General features: G+C 43.3%; 1 long non-coding RNA gene across 1 annotated transcript; it reads right to left on the bottom strand.

Moving 5' to 3' along the window:
• Positions 1–4,846: 4,846 nt before the first annotated feature.
• LOC144587567 (uncharacterized) lies at positions 4,847–9,020 on the bottom strand. The gene is made up of 3 exons (XR_013542713.1): positions 8,315–9,020; positions 5,637–5,738; positions 4,847–5,482 (listed from the first exon to the last, which is right to left on the bottom strand). It is a non-coding gene; the product is annotated as an uncharacterized LOC144587567 (long non-coding RNA).
• Positions 9,021–12,481: the final 3,461 nt, after the last annotated feature.

Raw genomic sequence — 12,481 nt, 5'->3', positions numbered from 1 at the left:
AGTCCTGGATGATCATGCTGTGAGGTCAGAGCAGAGAGTGAGCCATCCCCTTGCGAACAGGACACAAAACAGACGAAAGAAATAATAACAACAGGAAAAGAGACAGAAGCAGAATAGGGAAAAGAACAAGCAAGTGATACACGAGTTGAACAAAGTTGAAGCAATAGGTTCTGTTAATAAAAGTTCTTTTATTCAAAATAACGACTCATCTTTCACAGTTCAAGAAGGGGAACAGCCACAGGGAAAGTATGAACCTTCTTACACACACCTGTAGCAGACTTCAAGGGAGCAGACTTCTTCTGTATTGGACCTAAAGCCTGCTTGATACCATCATATATTCCCTTGATGTTACCTGTGTCCGCTGCTAACTGTATCTGAGAGCAGAGCTGGAGCCAATAATCGTTGGAACATCTCCTGCCAGCCTGTTGGACTTGGCTACAAGCAGCTTGAAGAGGTTGCAAGTTGTACCCGCTAGGACAGGCTTTGTATGCTGCTAGAGCTCTCCTCTTATCCTCTATGGCTGGCATCAACTCCACCGAATGGGCTTCGTTCCAGTCAGCTGTCTTTTTGGTCTTTCCAAATGTGGACAAGATGGTGTTATAAATAGCATTCTTGAAATGTTCCCATTGTTCAGGTGCATTTGCCTCAGCCGGGCTTAGAAGGGTTTCCTCAAGCGCTTGGGCAAATTCCTCCACTTTTCTTTGATCACGAGTCTTGCTGATGTCAATATGTGGTCTTCCTTCCTTTTTCATGTGATAGTCTCTTTGTTTGCAATTTTATTCTACTACTGATCACTCCCTGCACAACATATTAATATAATGTGGATTATTGGGCTGAAGTGCTGGTATGTGAATCTCAGACTATCGGTGGATCAGATTGCCTCGTGTGATGTGCACGTTCTGACAAACTGCTACAGGTGCAAGTTTGTCAGAACGTGCACATCGCACGAGGCAATCCAGAGTACAGAGTGCTGTCCTCTGAAGATGCCGGCCACAGAGACTGGCAAAACGTTAGGAAGAACAACTTTCAGAACATGGCCAAAGAGCCCGAAAAAACCCACAACAACCATTAGATCCCGGCTGTGAAAGCCTTTGCGAATACATTGCTATGGGTGGCTTTTTCTTTTCTATAGATTGGTGTAATTTCCCTTTGAAAGCTGGCCAGGTCAGGGGTCATGAGATATAAATTGAGGTGTCAACAGCAAAGAGAGAGGAAGGCAAGAATGCCAAGGCATGTGGGCCTCCGGTTCAGCCAGTTTTCCTTCTACTCCCAGAAAAGGGCACTGCCAGTCTGTGACACTTAAAGTTCATTATTAACTAGCTCTATGGGATCATCATTGCCCCCAACAGCAGCCTTCATAAAACCAGAAGGGACAAACCATGTCATAGGGAAATCTTCTGCCAAAATGTCATTCCCAGCCCATGTACTGCATGTCAAACATCATGCTTCTTTCTTTGCTCATGTTATCAGCACAGTGTCAGGTCCTATCACTGATCACTACCACCACTACCACCAGCAGGATGATTTTTGGCATGATTAGCCTGCGGCAAGTTCACCTGGTGCTGTTCCCCTTGAGAGGTCTCTTTGCCCTACAGAAGGAAGTAAATCCTAATGCCTTTCCATAATATTTATTTCATTTCATTTTATTTAAAAACATATTCTGCCATATAGGTTATGGCTTCAGGGTGGCTGTCAACAGTAGAAACAATATAAAGGCAATTCAGTATAGAAGAATTGAAGAAATGTAAACCTGGCCTAAGAAATGCAAACCTCTATCACAGGAATTAATATCTGGATGACCTTCCTTCCCTAAAAATCACCCACTGATGCCTTCCCCCCCATTACAAGCCTTCTCTATAGGATTCCCTTTGAGCCAGTTACCTCTTTACCTGCAGAACAGAAGACCAGCATCACGAAGCCAAGCAGAAAAGCGCTGTTCATCTTTTAGTTTCAGAGGTCTGACCGCACAGGAGAGTAAGGCAGAAATGTGTGGAGACAGGCATGTGAGGTCAATTTATTTTCTACCCTGAACAGATGTTGAGCAAGGAGTGGGAGTGGGAGTGGGAGTGGGAGTGGGAGTGGGGGGGTCATATGTTCTTCTCACAAAAGGCACGGTGTATCTAAACAGGCTCCCCCTTTTCTGGAAGAAAGACGTTTTACTGGAAACATGGTCATGATGATGAGCTGGACAATTGCCGCTATTCTAATACATGGGAACACCCGTTGCAAAACATATTTTGAAATCTTTAAAAAAAAACACAAATCCCCTGTAACAAAAAAACAGTAGCAAATATTGTTCTATTTTCATTAAGTGTGGCTCTGGATGAGATGTTAGACAAAAATCCAAAATTTTACTAGCTTCTTGTATTTCCTCAAAACCTTGTGTTTTCTTCCCTGTGTTAGGGCATATTTTTTTCCACTGCCCAGGTGACGTGGGCCATCATAGATGTGCAATCATAGAAATGTAGAATAATTGGGTCGGAAGGGGCCTACAAGGCCATCCAGGACAAACCCCTGCTCAATGCAGGAATCCAGATCACAGCAGAGATAACAGATGGTGGTCCAATTTTCTCTGGAATGCCTGCCTTAATCAGGAGAGAGCAGGTGTTAGATGCTTAGACAGGATGCTTGATTCCCTCAAGTGTCCTGAGACTTATAGACCGCCTGGGAAACGGCCTGTTTGAACTCCTGTCCTCTGAAGAGGCTGGCCACAGAGACTGGCAAAGCGTTAGGAAAAAAACCCTCCAGAACATGTCCAAACAGCCTGAAAAACCTAGAACAACCATCATATCAATGTTCATTTGCATATCAAAGTCTGGCAACATCAGCTTATTTCCCTATCAGACTTCTATTTATCTACATTGCTTATACACTCCATATGAACAAAGGCACTGTGAAGTTCTCATAATATCCAAAAGTCTTATTGTTATGAAGAGAACTGTAGGCACAAAACTGAAAACGTATTTTTTTTAAAGGAACACAAATTGCAGGCAAATACTTCAGAATACAGGAGCTTTCTAGCCTATAAAAACAGTTTTAAAGAGCAAAAGACAGATGATGCACCTCTTAAAATATTAAAGCTCTTAAAAATAAAATTATATTAAGTAAAAAAAGCATTACAACTTTCAATAAAAGACACGGGAGGGTATTTGATCTTTTAAAATTAAAAACATATAAATCAAAAAGGATTTCTTAGCCTCTAAACATGTTAAAAGCAGGGTTATCAGTAACTGACATTAGTCTCAGGCAGGCTGGAAAGAGAAATCTCTCCATATTCTTTTTTTTTTAATTTAGGAGTTTGATTTTTTTTTTTTGCCTTTATTTGCTTGCTTGCTTATCTTCCTGTTTGAGATACAGAGAGGGGTCTTTGTGTGTGTGGATTTGTGGTTGTAATTAGGTTTTGTGTTTTTAATTGTGTTTCTTTTTACAGTTTTTTCCCCTCTGTGTGTTTCCTTAAAATTGTTGTTGTTGTTTGGTCGTTAAGTCATGTCCGACTCTTCGTGACCCCATGGACCAGAGCATGCCAGGCCCTCAGGGAGGCTGCTGGTCAGTCACCACATGAACAGAACATACAGATATGTATTTCTTTTATGTTGTTAGCCGCCTAGAGTGGTCCTCACACGCCAGATAGGCGGGACAAATAAATAAATAAATAAATAAATAAATAAATAAATAAATAAATAAATAAATAAATAAATAAATAAATAAATAAATAAATAAATATCCTTTGATTTGACCCCTCTCAGCTCTCCTGGTCTTCTTAACTAAAAATTGTCCTCCATTTTCAGAGCCACTGGCTGGAATTCAAGTGAAAACGTGCACCAGCATAGGTTCAGTGGTGTAAATCTTGGTGGTGGATCACCACAAATTAAGGAGTCAGGATAGGCATTAGCTGCTGCACACCAAGGCAAATGGCTGATGTGGAACAGCAAATGCCTGCACTAACTTCTAAACCAGGGGCAGTTGGCTCTGGATAGTTAAGTATTGGCATTATCACCAATGTATCTTTTCATATTAGTTGTGTTCAGTACAATGAATTACTCCTTCCTATACTCCAAAATGGAGGCAGTGACAGATTTTACTTTCTTGGGCTCCATGATCACTGCAGATGGAGACGGCAGCCCCGAAATTAAAAGACGCCTACTTCTTGGGAGGAAAGTGATGACAAACCTTGACAGCATCCTTAAAAGCAGAGACATCACCTTGCCAACATAAGTCCGCATAGTCAAAGCTATGGTTTTCCCTGTAGTGATGTACGGAAGTGAGAGCTGGACCATAAAGAAAGCTGACCACCGAAGAATTGATGCTTTTGAACTGTGGTGCTGGAGGAGGCTCTTCAGAGTCCCCTGGATTGCAAGGAGAACAAACCTATCAATTCTAAAGGAAATCAACCCGGAGTGCTCACTGGAAGGACAGATCCTGAAGCTGAGGCTCCAATACTTTGGCCATCTGATGAGAAGAGAAGACTCCTTGGAAAAGACCTTGATGTTAGCAAAATGTGAAGGCAAGAGGAGAAGGGGACGACAGAGGATGAGATGGTTGGACAATGTCATCGAAGCCACCAGAATGAATTTGACACAACTCCGGTAGGCGGTGGAAGACAGGAGAGCCTGGCGTGCTCTGGTCCATGGGGTCACGAAGAGTCGGGCACGACTAAACGACTAAACAATAACAAATACTCCAAAATGTGCGTGATCACAGAACAAAGGAAGGCTAATTGCCTTAGAGAAAATACAAGGGAGTCAACAACAGATGTCCGAGACAGAGGAGTCTCAAGGCAACGTCCTGAGAACTCTTTTTATTGACTTAGCATGAGTTACATAGTATGTTGTTAGAATTCAGATAGGATACTAATCGCAACTAGGATTGGCTGAAATAACTTGTTGATCTTATGCTCTACCTCTAAGCAAAAGGGCAGAATAAGGGTTTACCCCACCTGCTGGCAGCTGCCACTTCCTGCCAGGAGTGTATGCACATCACTGGAACAGAATGCAGCTACAACCTTTAAGCAGAGGTTTCCCACACAAAAGGTTTAGCAAGAACATGCTCGAATGGACAGCAGCACTCAAGAATACTAGCGGAGGACACACCGTTTGAACTTGCATCTACAGAGTCTAGAATTATAACTTTTTAGAACCGCAGCACCATGGAAGCAAAGAAATTTAGAGATCTATAGTCTCACTAGAGGTTGTGTGAGGCATCAGAATTGTGTATTTTCTTGAATGGAATATGGGTGCGTCAGGCAAGAGTGATATTCGGGGCAGCCTATATCCTGTTTTGTTTAATTGCTGATCCTTTAGGAATTAATAGAGTTGATGCCATCAATGGAATCTGGGTGGTTTCACAGCATTGCACTCATCCGAATTGCAGCAAGTGATTCTTTTTAGGGAAACCCTATGTCCGTTATGAAATCTTGGTTCCGTAGTGTTGCATTTAGTATTGTCATCAGTGCAGCCTGCTTTCCAGATCGCCAACTTGCCCCCTAGATGAGAAAAATCAGCAATGTTAAATGGGAGGTTCAGAAGAGCAGTGACAGAAGCATGGGAGAAGAAGAGGGTAATATCAAGTGGAACGAATTAAGGAAGGAATATCCCAAACCACTTTAAGCCCACTGCTGTGGGATTTAGGGAACTTACGGACATAAACTGCTTCCGAGAAACAATGGTTCTCTCCGCAAGTGTAGCAATCCTTGATTTCATTCCCCAGGGATGTATCCAAACGGCACCAAAGACCCTGGGCTGAGAAAGAAAAGAGAACTCTAGTTTGGCCTTGCAAACATCTACATGATAGCCACAAACGGATGCCGGAACAACAACATCCTAGGTCTCACTGTGGAAACACATGCCCAATACTTAGATTATATTTCACACTTCAAAGAAAATCCTTTTAGTGAACAAACAACATAAGCTGGGAGAAGTTGGATACCAACTTTTGCAGAAACAAAAATAAGTCACTGGATAAATACTAGAACATGGCAAGAAGAAGCTAGGAAGCTGGGAGAGCTACTGAAGAGGGGGGGAAAACAACCATTGAAACAAAAGGACATTGTCTGCAAATATAACCTCCCACCAAACAGCATACCTGACTGCTCCAGGCAGGGAAGACCAATCAATGCGTAATAAATAAAAAACTATTAATGGGATATTCAGAGTGAATCCAATGAACTTCCCACTGCCTCCATATTGGCAGAACAAGAGGAAGCCATCAAAAGATGTAGGAATGGTGAAGCGGCAGGACTGAATGACATTGGGAGTGAGCAAATTAAGCATTTTGGGCAAAATACAAAAGAATGGCTCCTTCAACTCTTTTTAATAACCACGGGGCAAATAAACAAGTTCTAAAAGTACGGCAGAACATGAAAAAAATTGTTATTGTATGAAGAGGTATAGTAAGGTACAGGTAAAGGTTCCCCTTGACATTTAGTCCAGTCGTGTCCGACTTTAGGGCTCGGTGCTCATCCCCGTTTCGGAGCCATGGAGTCAGCATTTTGTCTGCAGACAGTTTCCGTGGTCACGTGGTCAGCGCGACTAGACATGGAACGCCGTTACCTTCCCACCGAGGTGGTACCTATTTATCTACTCGCATTTTTACATGCTTTCGAACTGCTAGGTTGGCAGGAGCTGGGACAAGTGATGGGAGCTCCCTCCTTCGCTTGGATTCGATTTTACGACTGCTGTTCTTCTGACCTTGCAAGCACAGACGCTTCTGTGGTTTAACCCACTGCGAGGTATAGTAGGATGAAGTAATTGGTATAGAAAGAACCTTGTGGTGCAGTGGTTAAACTGCAGCACTGCTCACAGCCCAGGTTCAATCCCAGGGAGCCAGTTTAATGTTCATTCAGACTTCCATCCTTCCGAGGTCAGTAAATTAAGTACCCAGCTTGCTAGGGGGGAAATGTGTAGCCTGCATAATTAAATTGTAAACTACCGAGAGAGTGCCTTAAGCTCTATGGGACAGTATATAAGCAGCATACTTTGCTTTTTAAAGAAAAATAAAAACAAGCAAAAAATCACGAGATCCCCGAAGTTCCAAGCCAGTCGCCCTACTATGCCACTTGTGCAAAGTGAAAGAATGATACTAAATCATCTCATAAAACTGAACCTCTTCTAATTCCAGAATAGGCAGGCTTTATACCTGGCAACAGTCGTATAGCTCGAATCTTAAATCTAAGACAGCATACAGAAGATAGTTTTGAAACACCTAAAATAACTGGAGCAGCATTTGTTGACCTTACAGTGGCACATGATCCTCTCCATCAATCGCTGCTTTAAAAAATTCGACCTCCTTACTAAACCTCATAGACTGATAGACATGGTCCCCATTCTACTTCAAAACTGAAGAGTCTGTTGTATTTCAAGACAGGCACAGGCACTAGAGAAATTGAAGGAAAACTTTCCCATAGGGTAGCATCCCTAACATTAGAAGACTTTATTTCAGCAATAGAATATATTTTCTTATATTACAGAAAAACTAAAGAAACAAAAACAAAAACAAACCTTTAAAACAGATCTGTGCTTTCCACTTAAAGAACAGAGCAGCAGAGAAGTTCCAAGTTAGTAGGGAAAGCAAGATTTTGGAACATCGCCCTACCCTTACATATTTGGGTATCACTCCAGATCAATCTCTGACTTAGAATAACATCATCTAAACACCAAACAGATAGTTGCAGCCAGAAATAACATACATAGGACACTGCCTGGGTCAGACTGGGGTGTACACTCACAAGAACAACAGCTTTGTCCCTGTGCTACTCCATAGCACAATATGCTATTGCTGTATGGTATAAATCAGAACATGCCAAACAAGTAGATGTAGCTCTTAATTAATGATGCAGGGTTATCACTAGCTGCCTGAAATCCACCCCAATTTTTATAGTCTATTACTAGGTTGGCATTGTCTCTCAGGGGGGCTAGCAAATACCAAAGAAAATAAAATTAGAGATTGCGTTAGCCCCTAACCCATCCACTTGCTAGATAGCTGCTAATAGCTTTTTAACTCTAGAGAGATGCATGTGTGTGTGTGGGGGGGTGTTGATCGACAAATGGGGCTAACTAATTTGTCTGGCTTTAGGTATTTTGCCTCTTGACTTGAGGGGATAGTGTTTCCTGCTCCACCTCAGGCAGCTTAGTCACGTCTCCCGACTCTCCCCTAGAAGAGCCTCTCAATTTGTCATTTCCCCCTTTATTACGCTAATGCAATCCTCTGTCATGGGCATTAATGTCTGAATGAACGTCCTACCCAAAAATGACCCACTGAGACCTTCCTGATTATGATCTTCTCTATAGGCTTCCCCTTGAGCCAGTTTCCTCTTTACCTGCAGAGCAGAAGACCAGCATCACAAAGCCGAGCAGAAGAGCGATGTTCATCTTTGGGTTTCTGAGTTCTGACCACAGAGGAGAACCAGGACGAACTGTGTCGAGATGAAATGTGAGGTCAATTTATTCATTATCCAGAGGATGAGTAAGGAATAAGAGTGGGTGTTCAGGGAGGTGTCATTATGTTCTTCTGGCAAAAAATATGATGTATCTAAATATGAAGTCCCAGTTCTAGAAGAAAGAAGGTCTTCTAGAAACAGTGTCATGATGGCAAGACAGACATTTGGTGATATCTCAGGAACACTTGTTGCAAAACGTTTTGGAATCCTTTTCCATGGAGGCAGGCATTTCACACTTCCAAACTTCCATTTGCCCAAGTGCTCAGAGCACAAGTCCAAATTAATTAATCCCATCCCATTAATTCTGTCCCACTAAACGTGATGCTGATATTCTCCACTCACCACTCACTCTTTCAAAGTTCAGGCCATCTTCGCTTCCCAGGCTCCCACCGATCCCCTCCCTTTTATTCTTTCTTCCACACAAAGGGACATGCCCTCTTCGTCCCCATACTCATCTGGGTGTTCTCTCTCTCCTACTGAAACCTTGTTTTGCCAGGGCCTCCCCCCACCCCCAAACATGAACAAGTAAAAGGAAGGTATTTGCAAAGAAGCTCTTTGGCAAAGCTGGTTTCTTTGTTTTGAGCCATTCCCAACTAGCCTGAATTAGCTGAGAAAATTATCCTTAAGTTCTGCTAAAGCCACATCACTCACTCACACTTATAAGCTCAGGGACATCAGCTCCAAAGGGGGCAACTAGACTGACTTATAATACAGGAAATGCTCCAGAACTGGGATGATCGTATTCACATTATTTTATGTTGATTACATGACATAGAAATCAATGCAAATTAGACTGGAGGTCCCCCTTCCCCCATCCATAGTCCTTCAATCAACAGTACAATAATCACTTCTAGTCCACTCTCTGGAGGAATGCACAGAACATGATTGGTTACATCAGCAGTTAATTTCTGGCCCGACACTGGCACTGGATCCACCCCCCCTCTGCAGTTTGATGAGGACCAGGAGCGGCAGTCCTTTGGAGACCGCATGGGCATGCACCACTGTATGGCTCCTTGCCACCTGGGAACAGAATTGGCCCTTCAGCCCCCAACTGGTCAATCTTAGATTATCTTAATAGTATGGCCAAGTCCCCTTCCTCGAATAGCACATCCCACTAGTGCAGTGCTCTTCCTAGCTTGTCCTTTTTTGAACTGACCACAAGCTCCTCCACCTGATTGCACCAAAGAAGACAAGCATGTAGACCGGACAGAGCAATTGGGACTCCTATTCGGACCAGCATATGTTGCCCAGATGCTTCAACAGTGCACATGGTATTCAAAAGGCGGTAAGGCTCCATCTTCCTTCATCCCTTGGAGAAACCTGTTCCCAGCCAACTATGGCCTGTTAAATAAAAAATGAACCACAGGCGTCAGTGCGGCCCTGCACCTGGCTGAAGAAGAAAAATAGTGCTGCCAGGTGTACGTGCATTGTTTTGGGCGTGGGGCCCTTTGTCTGAAGATACCTACAGTACTGCCTCTAGGCTCATAGAGGAGGCTGTGATACCATATCTAGAGTATCACTGCCTCCTCTGTGAGCCAAGAGACAGTAGGATCCTTGCTAGTAAAAAAGGACCAGAATGTTCCCCATGTGCAACTGTAAGCCTGCCAAGCCTACTAGGGCCAGCCTGCGTACCAGCTGTGTAACCCTTTTGGGTGACTCTCTGCTGACCACCTTGGCCCCTACCCGGTTCTCACAGGAGCACCTAATTTTTTTTATTCCTCAATGCCTTCTGCCACAGCTTACGTAACTGCTACTGCAGTGGGGAAGAGCTCAAGGAAAGTCAAATTCTTGGGAATACTAGTCCCTGACCATTGCTGAGATCACCTCTGTGCATACAACCCTCCACCATGTGTGGGGCCCTTACATGACCAGCCAAAATTTATCATTATTTGTCAAATCAAACCTAAACTTGGACAAGAAACAAACATAACTACCCAAAGGTTATCATACTTTGGGATGTACCGTAAAAAAGGATGTATATGAGAATTTTTTTTTTGAAAAACTCTTGTTTGATGTTGGGTCCTGTCCAGAATAGTGTTTTCTTTTTCTTTCTTTCTTTCTTTCTTTCTTTCTTTCTTTCTTTCTTTCTTTCTTTCTTTCTTTCTTTCTTTCTTTCTTTCTTTCTTTCTTTCTTTCTTTCTTTCTTTCTTTCTTTCTTTCTTTCTTTCTTTCTTTGGCAGTGTGGCCTTAAGCAAGCTGCATAGTCCCAGAATGTCTCCCACAAAAAAAGGGGGGGAGGAGGAATGGTAACCCACATCTGTGTATTCTTATCTAAAAATCCCTGGAAAGGGTTGCCACAAATTTTTATTACAAAGAAAATCAAGAATTTAGATAAAGAAGAACTACTGAATTACGTTATCTTTCTTTTTGTGTAGAACCCTTAAGACCATGTTATTTAGTCTGTTGCTTTTTTCCTTTCACTTCTCCTGCTATTCTCCAAAATTCTCCAGACCAGGGGTCCCCAACCCCCGGTCCGTGGCCTGGTGCCAGTCTGTGGCCTTGGCCAGACCGGAGAGACAGATCTTCTGCCCCCCACATGCCTAACCGCACAGCCCCTTCGCGCATGCACATGAATGCGCGTGCACACCCCACGAGCAGCCTCACCCCTTCGCGTATGTGCATGAGTGCCTGTGCACCCGTGCAAGCGAGCACCACCCCTTTGCGCATGTGTGCAAGCACGGGGGATGTGCTCTGCTCCCCTGCGCACAGACCCCGCCCCACACAACCAGTCTGTGGTGTCAAAATGGGTGGGGGACCACTTCTCCAGATAACCATCTGAAAGCTCCATCCCATAAACACCTGTCTGCCTTCTATTCGACAGAATATGTGGTAAAATTCTGAATTAAAATTATAACAATAAAAACTTCCATCTACATAGCAGAGGAAAGTCCAGGCAGAGGCCTATAGAGCAGATTAATATTTGACAAGTCTACCCCAAATAGGCCACTCCTTATTGTATAGTTAGTTTAATTAAATTTATCTCTTTTTACTTATAAATCTATTGAACCCTGACGTTGGCAAACTGATTTCCTCTGACACTGAACCCTGACAGAACCCTGACTGAGGTAAAAAGACAAGAAAAGGAATCTGAGGTAGAGAGGGAATCAATTGGCTACTCTAAGTGATTGGCATTCACTCAAAGTCCCTCCCATCCAATCCCCCCAAAGGTGTAATATGCAAGTTGCAATTCCAGCACAGTCCAGTCTCCTGGCTAAGTTCAAGACCTTCTTCCAGGCCTTCTTCTAAGCCTTCATTTTGTGTTGCAATGCTTCCTGGAGGTAGTGGCGTTTCAGGAGCTCTATTTTAGAGACCATAAAGGGCAACAACAAACCCATCACCCCCAGGAAGCATTGCAGCAGCTTCCTCCCAAGAAACAGGAAACAGAAACTTAGAAGAAGACCTAGAATGAGGCCTCCCTCTTGTCCAGGTGAGTAGAAGGAAAAATTCTGCAGGCACATGTTTGTGGGTTGAAATTCTCAAAATTGGGGAATTCATGGAAAACCTAGTTTTTTGGTGTCCAAAAATTGGATGGGCCCACCCCTAATAAGCATAATTCTAGAGATGGCAGACTTGCCCTGTGGGCCAAGATCCATGTCATTGGCAGGAGTATATAGCTGCCAATTAAAGACTCCCTGCTGCAATCCAGGGGCTTGCCTGACCTGTGCTCAATGAGAGGGGTTCCATACAAGTGGGGAAAGCCTGAGAATGAAAGCAGGAACCCTTTAATTCCTCTTTCGTTTATTAGAAGCAGGTAAACACTTCAACCTCAGTGCATCACAAATCTGGACAGCAGAAGAACAGGGAAACCATCTAATGCCATATCAGTCGTTTAAAATTGCAATTGATTCAGGGCTCATAGGGTTGAAGTGCCATGAAAGACAATGGCATTGGGCTAAATCCAATTGTTAGTTTCAGCTAGAGAAGACCCAGTGGTTCAATGAGATTCATGTAAGTGTTGAGTTGAGATGTCCAATAATGTCCTTGGGTCCACATTGGTTTGCACCAAGAATTGAATAGAGTGTTATCCCCCCTCCTAACCTGCCTTCC

This window comes from Pogona vitticeps, chromosome 2, assembly GCF_051106095.1.
Source record: "Pogona vitticeps strain Pit_001003342236 chromosome 2, PviZW2.1, whole genome shotgun sequence".
Taxonomy (NCBI): Eukaryota; Metazoa; Chordata; class Lepidosauria; order Squamata; family Agamidae; genus Pogona; species Pogona vitticeps.
This window is presented reverse-complemented; position numbering and strand designations above follow the sequence as displayed.